Source organism: Carcharodon carcharias, chromosome 1 (assembly GCF_017639515.1).
Source record: "Carcharodon carcharias isolate sCarCar2 chromosome 1, sCarCar2.pri, whole genome shotgun sequence".
Classification (NCBI taxonomy): domain Eukaryota; kingdom Metazoa; phylum Chordata; class Chondrichthyes; order Lamniformes; family Lamnidae; genus Carcharodon; species Carcharodon carcharias.
The window spans coordinates 62,120,427-62,142,970 of NC_054467.1; the positions used below are offsets into that span (position 1 = coordinate 62,120,427).

At 40.4% G+C, this 22,544-nt stretch overlaps 1 protein-coding gene across 3 annotated transcripts in view; it reads right to left on the reverse strand.

Moving 5' to 3' along the window:
• smad1 (SMAD family member 1) overlaps window positions 1–17,139 on the reverse strand; it is a 149,881-nt gene extending 132,742 nt beyond the window's left edge. For 2 of the 3 annotated variants that reach the window (XM_041200134.1, XM_041200117.1), the window contains exon 1: window positions 16,976–17,139. The gene's annotated coding sequence lies outside the window, so the exon portion shown is untranslated. Of the gene's footprint in view, window positions 1–16,217; window positions 16,567–16,975 lie in introns of all 3 variants that reach the window. The other variant, XM_041200126.1, reaches the window with a different exon arrangement.
• Window positions 17,140–22,544: the final 5,405 nt, after the last annotated feature.

Below are 22,544 nucleotides of genomic sequence, written 5' to 3' on the forward strand. Positions count from 1 at the left end.
CGAGGCAATGCTCTGGAGTTCTCTCCAAAAACTTCTCCACCTCTCTAACTCTCTCTTATCCTTTAAGTTGGTCCTTAAAATCTACCTTTGGCCAAGTTTTTGGTCACCTGATCTAACATCTATTTGGCCCCATATCAAATTTTGCTTGATAATACTTCTGTGAAGTGCCTTGGTATGTTATACTATTTAAAGGTGCTATATAAATCCAAGTTATTACTGTTGTTTCCAACTGAGTTAAAAGACAGTAATAATTAGTGAATTAGGTGTACGAGAACTGACTATGTTTATCTATGAAATATCTGAGGTTGCCCAAGAGGTTGCTCTTTTGGGTTAATACCAAGTCACATTTATATAGCTGTGTTCCTTGTATAAAAATAACCCAACCCAAGCAGAGGAATTCACAGAAAGCATACTGAAGTGGCTCTTTAAGTAGGGGAAGAAATGTAGCAAGGTTGGACAACTTGGGAATGAGCACGCTCCCCAAGGTGGAAAACAGGGAGGCATGCAAAACACAACAGAGGCAGCACAAAGTTACAGGAGGTTGCAGAAGTAGGGAGAAGAGAGATCCTTCAGAAATATCAATTTGAAGCCCATGCCTTGACCTATACAGTGAGTTAGGGGTGGAAATCAAATGGGGGTAGGCATGGACAGGGGCAATAAGAGAACAGCTGGGGAAAGTTAAGATCCCATCTCAAAGTCCCTTCTTCCCCTTTTCTACTCTCAAAGTTGATAGTGGACCTAAGACTCAGTTGAAATGCAATTGGTTCACCGTATAATTTTCCCTGCTTCCATATTTGCTTTATGAATTCTTGTTGAAACAAAGGTAAATGTATCTCATTATTTCTTGGTTTTTTAAGCTCAAAATAACCATATTTACCACATTTAAAACATATATTAGCTAAATCCATCTCAGAATTCAACAGTAGAAAAAATGAGTTCAAATTCACGTAACAAACAAATTAGGAGTAGGCCACTCAGCCCCTTGAGCCTGCTCTGCCATTCAGTAAGATCATAGCTGATGTGGTTCTCAACTCCTTTCCCACCTACCCTGATAAGTTTGCAAAGCATTTCAAGTATGCAGTAGTTGATTAATTTATGAAGCTGGTTTAAAATGCATAATCACTGGGAAAGGATCCTCATAGCAAATGTGCTTAAAATGAGGCGTGCAGATGACTTCATTTCAACAGGGAATAGTTGGCTAAATTCCATCGCATCTGGATATTTGCCTGAAGGCTATATGTAGATTTAGAAGGTTGCAGTGTATTTTTTTAAATAAGCTGGCCAAAAGTAATTATGAAACTTTGAGATTGCAGTGCATCTGTTCAATCACCAGAGTCTCACCTGCAAGCAGTTAATTAATCATAAAATTCTAAATGTGTTAAGACTTGTAAAGAATGTAGCAAAATCTTATGAGAAGATTTGATTTGTCTAAGTCCCTGATACCATTAAAGGAGTGGTCTGTGTATTTATAAAGTTGATATTATGAAGAGTTATATTTACTCCCAGGCTTGTAAAGCTAAGCAAGAATACAAGTAATGTTCTTTCATTTTGGAGAAAACCAGAAGTTGTATGTTTTGCACGTCAACTGAGTTTTAAGTGACAGAGTCATTATCAATATTACCATTTATTTTGAAAAGTAATGTGTCTGAAAGCCACTTAAATGAGTTTGTAATTCTCATGGCAACTCTGGATAATTCCCTGCCTTTTGTACCATTCACTGCAACACTTCACTGCAAATCAAAACTCGCCATTTTTACATACAATTACTCTAACCAAAGTTGCAAATCGCATTCTCTGTGACTGTGATCATGAGACTGGTCTTGACTAGCCTATCTAATTATGGATAGAGCATGTTTAGCAGTACCTTCTCCTTCCATTTCTCTGTGATCACCTCTAGAGTTCACCAAGGATGCATTCCTAACTCCAGCCTCATCCCCAAATACATTTTAAAACTCTTTTAGCCCACTCTCCATGTTTGAGTCCCTCCCATCAGGTTTCCATTTCTGATTAGAGCTGTTTCGTTACTGTGGCAGTCTTAAATGGACTCCAATGTGACAAAGGCAAACTTTCTCTCCTTGTCTTTCTCGACCTGCCCTCTGCCTTTAACACAGTTGACCAACCATTCTCCTCCAACTGTTGTCCAACTGAGTGGGACTACTCTCATAGCTCATTCTGCAATGGGTTCTCTTCCTGCTCCTGCACCATTACCTCTAATGACCCCCAAGAATCCATCCTTGATCCCTGCCTATTTCTCTTCTATAATGTTGCCTCTCAGCAATGTCATCCAAAAGTACATCATTAATTTTCAGATGTATGCTGACAACACTCAACTCTACCGCACCATCGCCTCTCAAATTGCAAAATTAAATTATCAGACTGTTTACCTAACACCCAGTACTGGGTGAATAGAAATTTCCTCCAATTAAATATTAGGAAGATGGAATCCATTGTTTCTGCATATCCACCCCCAACAAACTCTGTTCGCTAGGTACTAACTCCATCCCTCTCCCTGACAACGTCTCAGATTAAACCAGTCTGTTGACAATCTTGGTGTCACATTTGCCCCCGAGATGAGCTGCTGATCTCATATTTGCGTCACCACTAAGGCCTCCTATTTCCACCTCTGTAACATTGCCCAATTTTGTTCCCATCTCATCGCATCTGCTGCTGAAATATTTATGCTTTGTTACCTCCAAACTTGACTATTTCAACACACTCCTGCTGGTCTCTCACATTATATCCACTGTAAACCAGAGGTCGTTCAAAATTCTGATGCCCAAGTCTTCCCTTGCACCAACTCCCGTTCCCCTATCACCCTTGCACTCACTGACCTACATTGGTTCACGTTCAAGCAACATCTTAATTTTAAAATGCCTAAAGTTTGGTTACAAGGAGACGATCATGATGCTGAAGTTGAAGCTACAACCATAATTTCATGGATGATCTTGTGCATCCATGCTGTAGTCAGGGGAATGGTGGTAATGGCATTTTTAAAGCAGACTGTGATGCTCATGATTCCACTTGTGAGGAGATTCAAATACCAAATGTCTGTCCAGTGGGGGTTCAATCCCATGCTGGACATTTGACTAATGATCAACTAATGACTGCTATATCCGTGGCCACCAGGATGTAAAACATGAAGTGATAAAAGTTAGGAACTAAGTCAGGCCTCTTAACAGGGATTTGAATTCTCTATCACCGCTAAACTGATTTCTGGTACTTCAAGGCACTGTCAATAACTGAACAGGTTTCCTGGCTCACTACTGGAACCTGTAGACTAATTTTTTTTTAGGGGGAGGGGAAAGAAGTGGTCTTTGGCTCCAGATATTCCTGTATCCATTTTCTCATGGGTAGAATGGCTCTCTGACCCTCATTAAACTAGCAGTGGTAATAACTAAACAGTGTTGCATACATTAAACTCCATCATTACCCCACCACATACTCAGGGGTCTAAGTTTTCATTCTCCCAATCAAAGCTGTCTAGACCTAGCTAAGCTGGACATACCCCCAACAGGAAGCACCATTTACAACTTGCAAAGCAAAGAAAATCCTCACTTATCTGCCAAAGTCAACTAGAGATGCTTAGGGAGAATAAGGATTGAATTGAAGGAAAAATGCCCACAATCAGCAAAAAAAAATCACAAAACTGTTACACGCTTTTTGAAAGAAAACATAGGGGTTCCTTTTGGAAGTTGGGTTAAGGTATAGTTTATGACTGGTCCATGCGACACAACCCAAAAGCATTAGACTGGTGCTAAAGTGGGGTTGTGTTTCATTTTTATTGTGAATGTAAAGAAAACTGAAGGAGTATTTCATTTTCACTTTTCTAAAATATTGCTTTGAAAGCAGCTGTTAACCATTAAAATAAGAACACAAGAATTAGGAGGAATAGGCCATTCAGCCCCTTGAGCCTGTTCCACCATTCAATAAGATCATGGCTGATCTGATTGTGGTCTCAACATTGCCCTGTCTGCCCTCGGAAACCCTAGACACCTTAGTCAATGAAAAATCTATCTAACTCAGCCTGGAATATATTCAATAAACCAGCCTCCACTGCTCTCTGGGGAAGAGAATTCCACAGACTAACAACCCTTTGAGATAAGAAACGTTCTCATCTTACTCTTAAAAGGAACACCCGTAATTTTTATACAGTGTACCCTAATTCTAGACTCCCCCACAATGGGAAACATCCTCTCAGAATCCACCCTGTCAAGTCCCCTCAGGATCTTATGTTTCAGTAAGATCACCTGTCATTTTTCTAAACTACCAGTTCACTTTAGCCAACTCTGTCCTCAAACTTAAATAAAGGCAGTTACAGGGGTACGGTTCTAGTCTTAGTAGACCCACACTTTTCATCCTCATACTGAATGTGGATTTCTATCATGTTATGGTCACTGTTACCTAAAGGCCTGAGGTCATTATGAGGTCATTAATTAATCCTGTATCATTGCACATTACCAGGTCTAATATAGCCTCTTTGGTTGACAGTAGAACGTGCTGCTCTAAGAAATTATCCGAAATACACTATGACATACATCATCTTCCAAGCTACTTTTGTCAATCTGATTTGCATAATCAATATGAAGTTTAAAATCACACATTATTTTAACCTTATTGGCCTGAGAATTGTAAACATGGCCAAGGAGAAAAAAACCAGCATTTGAGCATTTCTAAGCAAACAAAATGTTAGAAACCACAGGGTAGCATTTCCGCTTTGGATGCGATCAAAAATCTAAGCACAAATTTCAAAGTGAAATTACAGTTCAACTTGCCATCCAAACTTATTTGCATAGTCACAAATATAAAATCTTCCATGAACCAACGTAACTGGGCAACACAGTTGGTTTTTTCCCCCAGTAGTAAATTTATTCCTTGATATACTAAACAGTGGTAACTTGTAGTTTTATTATCACGTAAAGGTAAGGATTTTAATGAATGTCTAGCCCACCAGTTAGTAACTTTATTGTAAAATTACTGACAATAATTAAAACTATACTGAATAATTTACTGGCTTCAACACTGCAGGGTAATTAATATTTAAAAACTTTTAAAACATGCTTACGAGCAACTTTAAACCCAAAGTAAATGTTTAATTTGACTTGAGTGGTCACATCATCAGAAACTCATCATGCTCATTTTTTCCACTTGGGGGCATAGGCAGTTTTGTTGGCAGGGCCAACTTACAGCACAATGCTTTAAAATCAGTGTTAAAGATAGTGGAAACTCAATTTATGCATAATTTTAAGTGTAAATTACATAAAGCAATTTATGTTTTCTGACAAATTTCTGAAATTTAGGTCCCATTGATTGACAGAGTCAATTTTAAAGTTCAATTAGGCCTCATGCATTTCCAAGGAACATGCAAAGGGAAAACAAATAGTCAGAAAAAGATTAAGAAGGTTTAGCACAAAATTATATACTTCGCTATCAAAAACTGAAATGCGCCCTAAAATAAATGCTTTGTTTAGAAATCAAATGATTTTCAATTCCCAGTAGAAATGTTCTGAAGTTCAAGCATCCCCTTTGTAAATCAACAACACCTAATTTTATAAAGGTCAGGTTAAATCTGACCATGCAGTAGAAGCAGAAGCTCGGAAAATTAATATCGGTTTAACTTTCAGTGGTGTACACGAAGGTGAAATGCAGAGTCGAATCGCATATCAAAATACATTAACTCAGCTACCCAGAAGATCTTTTTTGGCAATTGAAATGAGCATCCTTCACCTGCATCCATCCTGGACCTAACACAAAATCATCTCAACTTTGGGTTAAACAGAAGTAGAAGTGGAGGTTGCTGCATCTATTACTTGGGTGAGGGGGAGACACACTTCAGTGTGGATGATCACAGTAAAAAGGTAAATTTGCTAGCTACGTGCAGCACTTCACCATCAGAATCCCTAATTTTCCATCACGTCCTACACCTCAACCCTCTCCCACGGCACCTTCCCATGCAACCGCAGAAGGTGCAACACCTGCCCCTTTACTTCCTCCCTCCTCATTGTCCAAGGGCCCAAACACTCCTTTCAAGTGAAGCAGCACTTCACTTGCACTTCCCTCAATTTAATCTACTGCATTTGTTGCTCCCAATGCGGTCTCCTCTACCTTGGAGAGACCAAACGCAAACAGAGTGACTGCTTTGTGGAACACCTTCGGTCTGTCCGCAAGCATGACCCAGACCTCCTTGTCGCTTGCCATTTCAACACACCACCCTGCTCTCATGCCCACATGTCCGTCCTTGGCCTGCTGCAATGTTCCAGTGAAGCTCAATGCAAACAGGAGGAACAGCACCTCATCTTCCAACTAGGCACTTTACAGCCTTCCGGACTTGATATTGAGTTCAACAACTTCAGATCATGAGGTCTCTCCTCCATCCCCACCCCCTTTCTGATTCCCCTTTTTCCAATAATTTACAACTTTTTAATATATTTTTCTTTTCCCACCTATTTTTAAATTTTTGATCTATTGTTTTATCTCCACCCTTTAGCCCATTTCGATCCCCTGCCCCCACCCCCACTAGTGCCATCTGCCACTAGCTTGTCCTGCTTGCTACCCTTAATGTCCTCGTTAGCACATTCCTTAGATAACATCACCACCATCAACACCCCTTTGTCCTTTTGTCTATGACATCTTTGGCAATCTCTTCTTTGCCTCCACCTATCACTGGCCCTCTATCCAGCTCTACCTGTCCCACCCCCCTCTACCAGCTTATATTTCACCTCATTTCTCTATTTCCTTAGTTCTGATGAAGTCATATGGACTCAAAACGTCAACTGTGTTCCTCTCCGCAGATGCTGTCAGACCTGCTGAGTTTTTGCAGCTATTTTTATTTTTGTTTCAGATTTCCAGCATCCGCAGTATTTTGCTTTTATCCCTATTTTTATATATTGGGAAGCAACCAGCACATACAGTTTAAGTAAAAAGTCAACACACCACCACAGGTGAGGGCAAGCAGGGCACGGGCTGGGGCAGGTGGGTGCGCTTGCCGGGTCTAGGGGGGAGAAGTTGTGAAGGGGGCGTCCGCATGAGTGCGTGGGTGTGCGCGCAAGCATGCGTGGGAGGGCGATGGTGGGTGTGTGGGGGCGTGGGGCGGGTGGGGGAGCGCGCACACGCACACGTGCACTGTGTGTGGGAGCACGGAATGTGTGGGTGATTGGTGGGGTGTGTGTGTGGGGTGTGCGCGCCTGGGGTGTGTGTGTGCGACGTGCGCAGGGTGTTGGTGGTTGGTGGGTTGTGTGTGTGTGCGTGGGGTGCTGGTGGTGTGTGCGCGCGCGTGGGGTGGGTGCATGCGCATGGGGCGGGCGTGTGTGCGTGTGGGGAGACGGAGGGGGAATGGGTGAAGTTAGGAATTGTGCATCCGCCCACCCCCTCCCAAGCACTCGCACATCCCACCATCCTCTCCCACACGCACACATCCCACAACCCCAGCTCCCCACCCCCGCCCACACCCCCCCCCACCCCCACAACCCTTCCCACACACACACCCTCACAATCACAGCCCCCCCACCCCCACAATCCCACCCCACCACACACCCCCTCCCACCCACACACCCCAACACACACAACCTCCCTCCTCACCCACCACGTAGCTATGAGTGAGTGAGTGCCTCAAGACTGGGAATGACCTGGCACATACACTCTGGTCAATACTCTTTTTTCACTTAATTTATTGCTAAGACATTGCTTTATTTTTGCTCAGCATTTGTTTCTTTTCTTATTACTTTTTTTTTTAAATTCGGTTTGAAGTTTTGCCAAAACTTATCTTTCCGAAATTTGATAATTGGCCCCTTAAGTGAGGGGGAAAAAAATGGAAATGTGCCCCCCGCCCCCAAGGCAAAAAGGTTGGACAAGCTGGATTTAGATTTTTTGAGCTCTCCCTGACATTTGAAGAGTCACAATTTTGCCTAATTAAAACACATAGTGGTCTTTAATTTGCATTGAAGTTGGGGTGAATATTTGCCAATGAAACCATACCTCGTCCCCAAATTGATAGGTTGCAACATTCACCGAGTAATCCTTCCTTTTTTGTTAAACACACTTCTAACAAATAAGTATAGTACTGTAATGCTGCAGACAAGAGTTCAGCTTACGCTCCATTTGCCGTGGCATCAGATAATAAGAGTTTTTAAAAAGTACTGTGTAACATATTTTACTAATTAATCGGTTCATGATGGTGAGCTAGGCTGTACTGAACGGCTTCTACTGAGTGCCAAAACAGATGACAAATATAGAGACAGCGCAGCAATTTGACTAGCTGAAAATGTTCTAAATAAATTGTTTACTTTATGATTGTCATGACAAACACAATCTCACGTATATTAGTTAGGAATCAAATGCATCAAATATAAAAAAAATGTAAATTTAATGTTATCTTCACTGTCTTCCTATTTCTCAATGTTAAGATCCCTTCCAAATATAACTATGTTGATGATATATCTGGACAGACTTCCAACTTGATGGGGTGCCCTAGACAGAATATATTCTCATTCATGTTATACAGTTCACAAGAACCACAATTATTAAAAAGTGGTATCATCCACCTCAGTGTAAAACAGAGTTCAGATTTTGCAAACAGTGAAGATAAAAAATCAGCAGAATTATCAAAGGATATGCCTTTTTATATATAAAAAGAAAAGTTAGCATTTGTCCTAGCCCTGTAAATCATACCATACACATCAGTGACCATCACACAATTGGTATGCTTGATGCAGTGACAGAATCTCCTAATACATACAAGTCTCGTTAGGATGATCAGAGGTGCATTTACTCTACCAAAGCAAGGTAAATAACAAATATCCAGTTTTTAAAATGCTATAGATGCTACGGTAGAACATTTAATGTGCCTTTTTACTCCTCTTTTCCATATTTCTTTTTGCTTTTTTTCCTCGAACAGGCAAAGCCTACCAATGAATTCAATCATTGTAATGGAACAGCAATTTTAAACAAGTCTGCACAATTCCTACCACAGCAAATTAAGTAAAGTTTTCAACTCAGAAGCCAGCCACAAACACGTTATATCTATGAACAGTGCACTTGTGTAAATAAGTTTAACGCCTAACCCAGCAACATACACGTACAAGGATTAAGGACAAACACCATCATCCCACTGCAATTTATTCAGTTATACTTTCAGCTTCCCCCACTGCAAACTGTCTCCCTCCTCTCCTAAAGAAACATGCTAAGTAAACAAAAGATAACAAAAGTAAATTCAACAACTTCAATGTAAAGACATGGAAGTGCCAAATAAGCCAAAAGGACTCCAAAATCAAATTACCACCAACAGGCTACTTTGGAGTTCTGAAAGAGGCTAGTAAGGAGATTTGTGAGGCACCAGCAATCAGGAGGATGTCACTGAACACGAAGAAGGTATCAGGAAACCGGTCAATCTGCTGTTCATGTTCCAAAGAGTCATAGGTAGCGAATAGGTAAATCCAAAAGAGTACTCCAAAGCAAATTGCAAGACTAGGACAAGGGAATATAGGTTCAAATTAGGAAAAAGCAAATTTATAAGGAAATACTTAGAAGTGGTCAACACATTGAATAGACTTTGAGATAAAACAGTGGAGACAAAAACCCCAGAAACATTTAAAGAGACTAGCAGATACTACAATGTGAGGGATTGTAAGGTACTTCTGGATGGATAAATTAAGGTGAACTGTATTTAGCTCATAGGAGAACCCACCTACTTCCAACCCCAAAACCCTAAGCAAAATTTCTAGTTTTATACAAGAATTCATACATTATATCCACAAAATCGGAAAGACCCAAAGGATGCTGTTTAATCAATAAAAAATCTTTAACAGTGGAATTTAAGATCAACAAATGAGAATGAACTATTTTTTGTGTTCTATCAAAAATAGCAATTATTATGGTCAATATGGTATAACACTTAGAATATAATGGAAAGCTGCATTTATACCGCAACATTGGCCCAGAATAATTTGTTTTGCACCAATGCCATGTAAATCTAGAATCAGAAACCAACATAATTCCAAAGCAAAGCAGTGGGGTCCCCCCCTTCTTTGCACTGACACTAGAGCCTTATCACTGCCTACTAAGTCTGGCAGTGAGTTTAAGAATGTAATTCAATCTTGCAGATCTGCTGATGTTCACCAGCCACTCACAATTCACAACATCAGAACAGCTCAATTGAATAACATCCTTGTAACTCACTACTAGACATTTGTTACACTACACAGAATATATAGGTACACAGTACAATCATATTTGCTTGCCTTTAACTGACCAGGAGCTAGTCTATAAGTGAAACCTCTTGAACAGGAAAGTCAATAGTGCAACACTGAGAAAGTTTTTCATGCCAAAGGCAAATATTAAGAACACAATTATCATGACCTTGCTGGTCAGCTAATCCAATGTCAATTTTTACAGGTCAAAGGCAATTTTTTTTATTGTATCAGATCCATTAAGCTAGTATATTCTAATAAAATATATCAATAATAAAATCTATTGTCCACTCGCTGCTCAGAACACTGAAGGCCATGCCAGTTTGATTCCATGTCCAATCAAATGGGTTAATTACTATGTCTGGGATAATGGGATCACATCTTGACTTTCACTGACTGACCTGATGCAGACTGGAGTATCATTTTGCACAATTTCTGAGCTGTAAATCAATTGAGGATTTCAAAGAAGGTTGAAGAGTCTGATAATGATGCTTTCTCTGCAGGCTCTTGGGAATCCATTTTACAAAGAATGTACATTATTTATAAAGGGTAGCTAGCGTGTCCATTAAAGCTCTCAGATTCAATAAACATGCGCTTCTACATCTCAACTCTAGCAATCTGTGCCGGACTGAAATTTTCTTTCTAGGTAGCTAATGGCAATTATGAAATCCCAGTTACCTTCCTCCCCCCCAATACTGGCTATTTCATCTCACTCTTTATCTTTGAATAGTTTCTTTGCAAAGGCAGACAAGGCTTCTTTCACATCCAAAAAAACAGATATCCTAAAATGCAGCATTTCCTCAGTATTGCATTGCAGTATGTTACGACTATACTTAAATCCATATGTGGGTTCAGACTCACCACCTTCCAACACAGGGACCAACTGAAATATCTCAAGAAAAGTAAAATCGTGCCAAGAATCCACAAGTTGCAGAACGACCAGAAAGGACAATCAATGGGTAACAAAAGTTAGCAAGTGATCCATCCAATCACACACTAAAGCTGTCAACAGAATAGAAATTAAACACATTTTAAATATTTTACAAATATGTAAAAGCAGTCACTGATCTTTCATTACACATTCATTGCTGGATATTCTAAGCTCGGCTTGGTTACCAGCATTTGTCTTCAACATTTATTCCACCAAAAACAATTCATAACTTTACAAGTCAAAACCTTCCCAACAGGGAGCGCACACAGTATTCCAGAGCATGTTCCTTATTTATAGATTACAACTGTTATTTCTGGAGCTTATAAAACATCTTTCATGTCTAGACTCATGAAGTTTGAACATTTCAGCTGAGAACTCTAACTCAAACAAGTGAAGAGAATTTAGCAGCTACTAAAAATTAGTCTTCTCTAATGCATTGCTTTGACCTATAGCATGGTAGTGGGGTTCTCTGAAGTCAGCCATTACTTAATGAAGCAAATCCACAGCAATATATACCAAACCACATATGCAAGATTGACTTGTTTGACTGTTTTTTTCAGAATAGATTTGTGACTTACAATTCTACCCACAACATCCTCTATGTTTTAAAAGTTTCACGTTGGTTAACAATGTGTAAATTACAATACTACTCTGAAAATTTATATAGTTTGGCCACAAAATAAATTGCAGTCCCACCATCCTAAACACCATGTTCAAGTTGCATTTGACTCTAGATGCAGGTTTTTCACCTTATTTATGTGAAAGCACCATGAGATACATCATAGTATAAACAGGGTAGAAAGCATGGACAACACTATGAAAAATAAAGCTACACAGGTGGGGGTACAAAATAAATCTGAGTCTTACAGAGATATAGCTCCACAGATGCTCACAACCTTTAGCATTTTTCCCTTATACAAGTTGCCAGTGAATGAAATCAGGCTATTTAAACTTTTTAAATCACAGCTATGAATAACGAACACCCAGTCACACGTACTTTTCAGCAAAGGTCAATGGCTAACAATCATGAATGGGACCCTGGTTGGTTCTTCTCCTTAAAACAAACATTAAAACCAATAGTAGCATCTCACAGTGGCCAGAGGCGAGGTCACCTGAAAGATGAAAGCTGAAACCTTCCTGGTTTGTTCCACACCATGTGCTGCAGTACCTACTATTCCACCGGCAAGTGATGCATTTAATAGATTAAAACTCCATGCTCCATGTTCTACACGTGTCAGCCATGGTTCAGTTGATAGCATTCTTTCCCGAGTCAGAAGATCATGAGTTCAAGTCCCACTCTGGGGGCTTAAGCACAAAATCTAGGTTGAAACGTTAATGCAGTATTGAGTGAGTGCTGCATCTTTTGGATGAGATGTCAAACCAAGGCCCCATCTGCCTCTCTCAAACAAATGGAAAAATATTCAATGGCACTATTTTGAACAAGAGCAGGCCCCACCATTCAAAACTTAATTGTCAAACTTCTAAAAACTGTTTAGCTCGTTATCATCACATTGCTGTTTGTGGAAGCATGCTGTGCAAAATTGTCTGCCAAGCTTCCTATATTACAACAGTAACTGCAATTCTAAAATGCTTTAATGGCTGTAAAATGCCTCGAGATCCTGAAAGGAGTTACATTGAATATGTAGCAACAGTTGTTCCTCCCAACACTTTTACTTTCTCAATTTCAGTACAAGAGTTACAGTGAAAGATCAAAAATTCTCTCCATTTTGGTTTGCTTCATGATAAGTTTGCAGTACATTTCTGTTGTGAAAAATGATTTATGCTTTTCGATCATGAAGCAAAGTTCACTGTGCTATATCTTCAGCCCCATTTAGATGGTTTTCATTTTCCTTATCCTGTTTCTCTACCTAGCCAAGCAAACAGGAGGAAGATGACTTAGCTACCAATTCCATTAGTTATCTGTAAAACTTTAAGGGGGTAAAGACCCACGTATTATGCAATAGCAGGCTGCAACTAATCAAATACATCTTCCTTCTTTTGGCCGAAGGGGCTGGTGGTGGTGAGTGATGATGCAGTATTACAACAGCTTAGTGGAAATTTGAAGACTACGCCACACAGAAGCATCTAATGCAATGTTTGATGCACCAATTTACTACCTGTCTTGAAGATCCACTCTTCATGAATGCATAGACAATGACATCAGCAGGATTTGCCAATATTTAAGAAAGTTACAGCTGAGCTGACCCACTCGCATCCAAAATTACACTTTCCAGTAGCAACCACACTGACCTTGATAAGAGCAGTAACTCTAGCTGGAGTTTTTCCATACTAGTCTACACATGACAAGACCAAATTGTAGTGGATAAGCTATTGTAGTAGAAACATGAACTGAACCCAGAATCTTCCTAATCTATATGTCTCAATACCACAGCCAACTGTGTTTTACCCATTCAGTCACTAAGTCCTGCACGTAGGCTTAATATTTCAAGCATCTCTCCTGACTACAAAGTCATAGCTGTTGCTCCCACAGTCCCACAATGACAGGTCAATAGTTTAGTATTAATAAAAACCAAGCTGACCCATATTGCTCAGCAAGGGAAACTTCCTTATAATCACTAATGAATCAAAAGTAAAAGTGCTCTATCAGGAATACACCCCAACTCCAACTCCAAACATAAAACCGAGTCCCAACCTATAGAAATTGAATCCAGAGATGCAATTAAAACTCCTGGTGACAATGCTGTAACCAATAAAAGAACAGCAATACCTTCCCCTGAAAGTGGAATTCTGAATCTTAAAAATGCAATACCATTGCATCCGACAGGCTGGTGCATACATAATACAGAACTGAAGGATGCTTCAGTTTAAAACAATAAGGGAAAATAAATTTGTTAAAATTTGAGTTCATGCATGATTAATTTACTTGAAAATATACCCAGCTAGTCAACATTTGACTACGAAAGTTTGCTCCAGAGGTATTTGTGTTTGAGAGCTGAGGTCATTTGGTGCAGTGGGTAGCATCCCTGCCTCTGAGCCAGAATCTCAGGATTCAAGTCCCACCTGAGGACTTGATGTCCAAGGAAGGTGCATTTATAATGCAGTCAAACTGGCTGAGTATCAAGCTACAAATCCTTCCAGCATGTGCCAATGGCAACTGGTTAAGAGCGGGAGAGATTCGTGGTCAGACGTGATGGAAGGAACGTTGCAGCCTCTACCATCACCATCCATAGCTCCAGACTACAACATGCATGGACAAGAGCATGTTGCCACAGCAACTCAGGCTCTGAGTGAACTGTAACACAACCACCACCCCTTCAAGGACATCATAATTACCAAATTCAGTAAGATTTTGGTACGTAGCAAATATTGGAATACCCTCTACTGCAATAACTAACTAGAAATAATTCAACTCCATCATTTCCCAAAAAAGCTGAAATTTCTGTTCAAAGTCTGATCAGCCTGCCTTAATAAAGGTTTCCAAACAAGTAGCACCATGCAGAGATGAAGAATAAGAAACCAACAGTGCTTAACTTGTCTCATTTGACTCATTTCTTTCTTCCACACCACACTCCACCCCAACTAACTGGTTGTTTTGTTCTGCAAAACCTCACACAAGCCTAACCTATACTACTTCCAGCTGCAAGGTGTACAACACAAAAACCAGGAAGTGGAAAGACAGGGCAGTAGGAATGTGAAGTGACATTTGCATTTAGAATACAAGGGGGGAGAATTTTCAGTGTCCTGAATTCTGGCCCATAACTTGGGCCCCAGATTTGGAAAACACCCTCAGAAATTACTGACTAGGAATGCTGCCATTAAAAAAGATTCAATAATGTCAATAATGCACAAAGTAAATATTTATCTGAAATACCACTCTCAAGAGTAAAGGAATAGTGTAATTACCAATACCACTTAGAGAATCCTGCAAATGTGTAAACTATTTTGCAACAATTTAATATAAATTAGTCAACACACCATTTTTGACAATGAAATACTTTATCCTACACTTCCTTTAAATACCATTGAATGCAAAGGTAAATCAACAATTGTCATAATCCTAAATTTACATGCACCAAATAATTACATAAGCATCAATGCAAGATGTAGAAACAATTTAAAAATAGAAAGGAACTGCACGCAAAAACTAATTTTTTCCTGCATTCCCTGCTTTGGCCATCGAAGAGGCAGTCTCAGTTCGGATACACTTCACTTAAGTATTCTTCTGGAGAACAAATGCATAAGCTGAAATTGAAAAGATAAAATACAGAAAACTTTATGGAAATGTGGTCTCAAAAGGAAAGCTCTAATTTTTCATTTTCTGACTGAGGATCTTTATAAGTTTTTTTTAAACAAATAACAATATTGGTAGTAGGAATGTGAAGTGACATTTGCATACACATGTTTATATTTAACTGAATCTAAGATTAGATTTAAAGGTCTGCCCTTAATGACAAAAATGAGCCTTATATTTAAAAGGGCATGTTTAAAAACAGTTATAACTTCTGACCCTATGAGGGCATTTTCAAAGGTTTCTTGACAACAGGAAGACAACACAAAAATGCGGTGGAAAATTTGTAATGGTGAGAGGATACATCGAACATAAACAAAATTAAAAAAATGCAATGCAAGGACAAATTTCTTGTCCTTTTGGTAACTCAATCCCTGCCTTGAACTGATTCCTGTCAAAATGCCAAGGAGGATGCACGGCAGATAATGCACCAACACGTATAAAAAAATCTCCAGCACAGATAAAAGAAACATACTGTGCACACGTTATACTGTAACCAAAATTTGATAATCCATACAGGTCATTTCAGTTATGTGCAAGTACCTGTCACATTCATCTAAGAGGTCACAGCTAAAAGTACACAAAGAGCCGACAGAGGCAAAAGCTCTCTTAGCCAGCTAAATTTAGAAACAAGATACCTTCTCTATACTAAATCAAAAATAAACAATTCCCTCTACGGAGCATCAATAAAGTATCTTACTTCAGATATATTTACAATTAGCACTTTAACGTATCAAAACATAAACACTTAAAATATATTTCAACACGGCATAATTTATATTAAAAGTTCCTTTCACAACCCAAGTATTTATAGAAGTTTAACTGCAAAGTTCCTCGCATTTTTTGAAAATCCTACCGTAAAACTGCTCCCTGTTTTAATACAACAAAAAACGTGGCACATCTTTGAGACTTTCTGCATTTCACCCAGTGACGATCCGTGAAATGGAAATCGAGGAGTCAAGAAGATGGAGGAGATGGTTTCACAAGATTTACACCAGAGTCGGATAAAAATAAATCACGTCCACAAACTCCATTCAAACTCTTAATCAAATATCACGAAACACAAAAAAAATGAAAATTGTCCAAGATTCTTAAAGCTTCCTGTACCCTGCAGCGTTAGGCGGACACGCATTATTAAAACATTTTCACCTCGGTGGAAACTGAAGTGGGGAATGTTATTCCATCAACGTCTAAAGAGAACGAGGCTGTGAAGGAAAGAAAGATCAGTCGCATCCTTTCGATTAAATTGCACTTTAAAAAAAACTTTCGCAGCGGATCACACGGCGCTGGAGCTGAAGCCCAAAACACCGGCAACAACTAGAGGCTGCAGCCCAGAAACGGAGACTCCGGCAACATGAACTTGCAGGAACTTTCCCCAGGAGTTAATGCACTTTATGCCCCAGATCCGAGCTAACTGGCTCCACTTTTTTCCCCTTTTCCCGGTGACGCCATGTTGTCCTAAAAGTACTTTTAAGGGAAGGGGGGGGGGAGCCGACAACTTTCACTCTTTTAAAACCGCGCCGGCTCCACTCGGCTGAAATGCCAAAGAAACCCGAAGCTGAAGGGGGAAGAGGAATTAAATATTACTAAGAGTAATGTGTGCTGTTGACTTACCTGAACACCGGCCGCTCGGCCTCCTCCCTCCCGCTCCATCTGCAGCTCTTCCATCAGCCGCATCATCGCCAGAACCCCGGCGTCGGCCAGGCTGCGACTGCTCACCGCGCAATGTATCAGACCGCCAACCAGCCGCACTACTTTCCCAATCACTTTGAACAGAGTCAAGCTCCTACACTCCACTCAACACACCCACTGTCAGCACCTTTCACTTCAACAACAGCTTATCTCCAATCTCATTCACGATTGCTTTCTTTTGAATTCATTTATTAATTATTTATACCTAATCACAGTACTGTTATTTTTGCAAGACTTTTTTTGATGCATTTAAATCTTTCATTTCTGGAGGAGTCGAGCCATCATTGTGTTTATGGATATTGTTACCGGAGTCTCTTCATATTTAACCTTGAAAACAAATCTGTTGTAATTTACGTAAATTCCAACTACATTTTTATCGATGTTTTTAATATTTAAGCAAACGTCGCTTTTCCAATTTGATCCAATAACCTAAGCACTTGTTGTTTATAATTCCGTTTAGTATAATTGCCAGAGTTTCTTGCATTTAAAAATCTCTAAACAAACCTGATCTGCGACGGAATTGTGATCTCCTCAGTACCTTTTCTACAATTTCTTATATTTTAATTCCTTTTCATTTTTTGAAAACTGCTCAAGAATTATTTTCTGGGCTCACTAGTATTACCGCTAGTTGGAGTATCACAATTAAAGCCCTCATGCAGTCCTTAGGTATAGGAGACAAAAACTGCAGGATGTAAAAAAAAGGAAAGAATGGCAAGAGTTAAAAGATAAACATGGAAAAGAAAGAATTTACTTTGCTGCAGTACTGGGTTGCAGCCTCAGCACAAAAATGCTTTACAACGTGGATTACTTTTGAATTGCAGCTTATATAGAGAAATACAGGAACCAGTTGCACACAGCAAAGTCCCACAATGAATAACCAGATAATCTCTTTCCAATGGTGTTGTTTGAAGGACGAAAATTAAAACATAAGAACAGAAGAAATGTCGAGCCTGCACCACCATTCAACATGATCATCACAGAACTGTCACATCACAGGAGGAGGCCATCTGCCTGTTGTGGCTGCACTAACTCTCCCAAAAAGTAATTCCCTTAGTGCCATTTTCCCACCTTCTGCCCATAACCCTGCACATACTTCATTTTCAGATAACAGTCTAATTCCCTTTTGAACACTTCAATTATTGAATCTGCCCCACCACACTCTCAGGCAGTGCACTCCAGACCTTGCTCACTTGCTGCATGAAAAAGATTTTCCTCATATCACTTTACTTCTTTTACCAATTACTTTAAACCTGTACTCTTTCGTTCTCGATCCTTTCACGAATGGGCACAGTTTCTCCCTATCTACTCTGTCTGGACCACATATGATTTTGAATACCTCTTTTGAATCTCCTCTCAACCTTCTTTTCTCCAAGGAAAACAGCCCCAACTTACCTAAGTTTATCTTGTATCTTCAAAAGTGAAGTTCCTTATCCCTTGAATGATTCTCGTGAATCTTTTCTGCATCATCTCTAATGCCTTCACATCCTTCGTAAAGTGTGGTGCCCAGAACTGGACACAATTCTCCAGCTGAGGCTGAATTAGTGTCTTATATAAGTTCAACATAACCTACTTGCTTTTGTACTCCATGTTCCCATTAATAAAGCCTACAATACCAAATGCTTTATTATCCGGGCTCTAAACCTGTCTTGCCACTTTCGATAACCTATACACAGATACACCCCCTGGTCCTGCACTCCCTTTATTTCATATTGTCTCTCCATGTTCTTTCTACCAAAATTAATCACTTCACATTTCTCTGCATTGAACTTTAACTGCCACCTGTCCGCCCATTCTGCCAACTTGTCCATGTCCTTATGAAGTTATACATTATTCTCCTTACAGTTCACAATGCTTCCAACTTTGGTACCTTCTGCAAACTTTGAAATTATGCCCTGTACACCATGATCTAGGTCATTAATACATATCAGAAAATGCAAGGTAGCTGATCTTCAGCTCCAAATTCATTTTCCTGCTCACTCCCAATACCCTTTGATTGCCTGAGAGAGCAAAAATCTGTCTATCACAGCCTTAAATGTATTCAATGATGGAGCATCCACAATCCTCTGGGATAGAGAACTCCAAATATTCACAACTTCTTAAGTGAAGAAATTTTTCCTCTCAGTCCTAAATAATCATCCCCTTGACCTGAGATTCTGCCCTCATGTCCTAGTTCTCCATCCTGGGAAAATAATTTCATAATGTCTGCCCTGTCATTCCCCTTCAGAATCAATAAAATCACCTCTAATTCTTCTAAACGCCAGAGAATATAGACCCAATTTCCTCTCCCTCCCAGAAACATGATAAGGTCCTCCTTGTCCTCACTTATCACCCCACCAGCCTCCTCATTCAAAGGATCATCCTCCACCATTTCTGCCAACTCCAGCATGATGCCACCACCAAACACATCTTCCCTTCACACACACACAAACACACACACACACACACACACACACACATACACACACACACCAGCCCCCCCCTCCGGCGGCATTCCACAGGGATCATTCCCTCTGGGACACCCTGGTCCACTCCTCCCTCATCCCCTATACCTGAATCCAATCCCACGACATCTTCCCATGCAACCGCAGAAGGTGCCCCTTTACTTCCCCTCTCCTCACCGTCCAAGGGCCCAAACACTCCTTTCAAGTGAAGCAGCATTTCACTTGCACTTCCCTCAATTTAATCTACTGCATTCATTGCTCCCAATGCAGTTTCCTCTACAATGGAGAGACCAAACGCAGACTGGGTGACTGCTTTGCAGAACACCTTCGGTCTGCCCGCAAGCATGATCCAGACCTCCCTGTTGCTTGCCATTTCAACACTCCACCCTGCTCTCATGCCCACATGTCCGTCCTTGGCCTGCTGCATTGTTCCAGTGAAGCTTAACGCAAACTGGAGGAACAGCACATCATCTTCCAACTAGGCACTTTACAGCCTTCCGGACTGAATGTTGAGTTCAACAATTTTAGATTATGAAGTCTCTCCTCCATCCCCATCCCCTTTCCAATCCCCCCTTTTTTTCCAATAATTTGTATAGATTTTTCTTTTCCCACCTATTTCCATTATTTTTAAATGTATTTCCATCCATTGTTTTATCTCTACCTTTTAGCCTATTTCGATTCCTTCACCCCACCCCACCCCCACTAGGGCAATCTGTAACTTGCTTATCCTGCTTTCTACCCTTAATTAGCACATTCCTTAGATAATATCACCACATTCAACACCTCTTTGTCCTTTTGTCAATGACATCTTTTGGTTTTCTCCACCTATCACTGGCCCTCTATCCAGCTCTACCTGTCCCACTAACCCCCCCCCCCCAACCCCCCACCTCTCCCCCCCTCCCCCCCCCACCCCATCACCCCCACCCCGGCCCCTTAAACCAGCTTATATTTCACCTCTCTTCTATTTTTACTTAGTTCTGTTGAAGAGTCATACGGACTCAAAACATTAACTGTGTTCCTCTCCGCAGATGCTGCCACGCCTGCTGATTTTTTCCAGGTATTTTTATTTTTGTTCCCAATTTACTCTGCTTTTGTTGACCAAGCTTTTCTTCCAATAATGCTACCAGATCTTTTACATCCACCTGAGCAGGCAAGCAGGATGTCCATTTAATATCTCATTCTTCAGAGCTCTGAGGAAGAGTCATACAGACTCAAAACGTTAACTCTGTCTTTCTCTCCACAGATGCTGTCAGACCTGCTGTGTTTTTCCAGCATTTTTTGTTTTTATTTCAGATTTCCAGCATCCGCAGTATCTTGCCTTTATCAAAGAGCCAAAAATACTCACTATCAATAAAATTCTCTCAACGTGGAGCTAGTTCTGTGCCTACCCAAAAATCCCACTAAGATTATTACTCCTCTCCCCAGTATGGCACAGTGGGGAGATGCCAGGAAGGCTCACCTGAACTGGATGCAGAGCTCAGCATGAAAAAGAGATCATCAGATTTCTCCAGAAGTGCTAGATTCTGCGCTTCCACCAGCTATCTGACAAATTACTTTTTGTCTGATATGACCAATAGCACTATCTCCAAAGAAAACATTATCTGCAATAATTCATAGATGTCAGTGACCCATCACTCTTGGAAATTTTCCTCCACTTCCCAACAGCCTCTTGTGAAAGTATCTTCATCCCCTGTATTAATCTTACCTCCATGACTAGGAACAGATCAAAAAACCTGAGAGATGCCTAGAAACTTGACTTAGGCCAACTGCTAAGGGAAGAAGGATGGCAAAGGGCTTGGAGTCAGATCCTAAACACCCCCTTACCTTAAGCAATTTGCAGAAGTTAATTCAACATCATACACAGCACACTGCGCACAAGGTTTACAAGTTGTACCCCTCCAAACCAGGCAACTTCTGCAACAGATGCCACCTGAAGAAACAATCCTTCCCATATTCTGCTTGTGCCTTTGTGTCCAGTTATTCTGGACAGCAGTCCAGGTGATCCTTTGGAGTATAACTGGTCTCACAAACCCAGAGGTCTTAGGTTAGTGCGTGTGGGGCTTCCTACTTCAAAATATGAGGACCAGTTTGGCTCTCATTAGTAGCTGAAAAAAAATGCTTTCCCCCTCCGTAACAGCATGCAACCCCACCCACAATAATCATGTGGTACTTGCACTAATAAAAACAAATTACATTTGGTTTATAAAAGCAAAAAACTATGGATGCTGGAAATCCAAAACAAAAATAAAAATGCCTGGAAAAACTCAGCAGGTCTGGCCTGCCAGACCTTCTGAGTTTTTCCAGGTATTTTTATTTACATTTGGTTTATGCCTGGATCTGGGAAACAGCAAAGAGTCTGAGTGTTGGGCCAAGGCAGCTGAATGAATGGCCACAAATGGTGGAGCAATTAAAATCAGGGATGCACAAGAGATCAGAATTGGAAGAGCACAGAAATCTCAAAGGCTTCCGCTGTCCTTTGCTATTTTTCCATCTCAAGCGTGATGCAATCACCAAACATATCTTCCCTTCCCCTCCCCTTTCAGAATTCTGAAGGGATCCATTCTCTCTGCGACACCCTGGTCCATTCCTCAGTAACCCCCTACACCCTGTCTCTCTCATAGAGCATCTTTCCATGTGTTACGAATATGGGACTTTACAAGGTGGTTATGTTTTAAAGTGTCTCCTTTAACATAAGGTCCTTGATAGGAAGGATGGTGATCATACTAAATCTCTCCCTGGAGACTGTCCCACATGATCTGTTTGGCATTGAAAAGAAACACAAATTAAAACCTATTGAAAAGCAAGTGACAGTTTTCACATCCTGACACAGAAAATGGGCAGCTGCTTTTTGAAGATAAAGAGAGAAAGAGTGACAATACAGTTACTGTGAAGAGCAGGGAAAGACTGTGCTTGTGTTAGCAGCCAAGCTGGAAGCTGGTGAGAGCGGGTATCTGTTCAAAATGAAGAAGATGGAAGGGGCGGGGATTTTGGAGATTTAATAACAAGGCGGGGCCTTGGAGATTTAATAACTAAGGTGGGCCTTGCTGGTG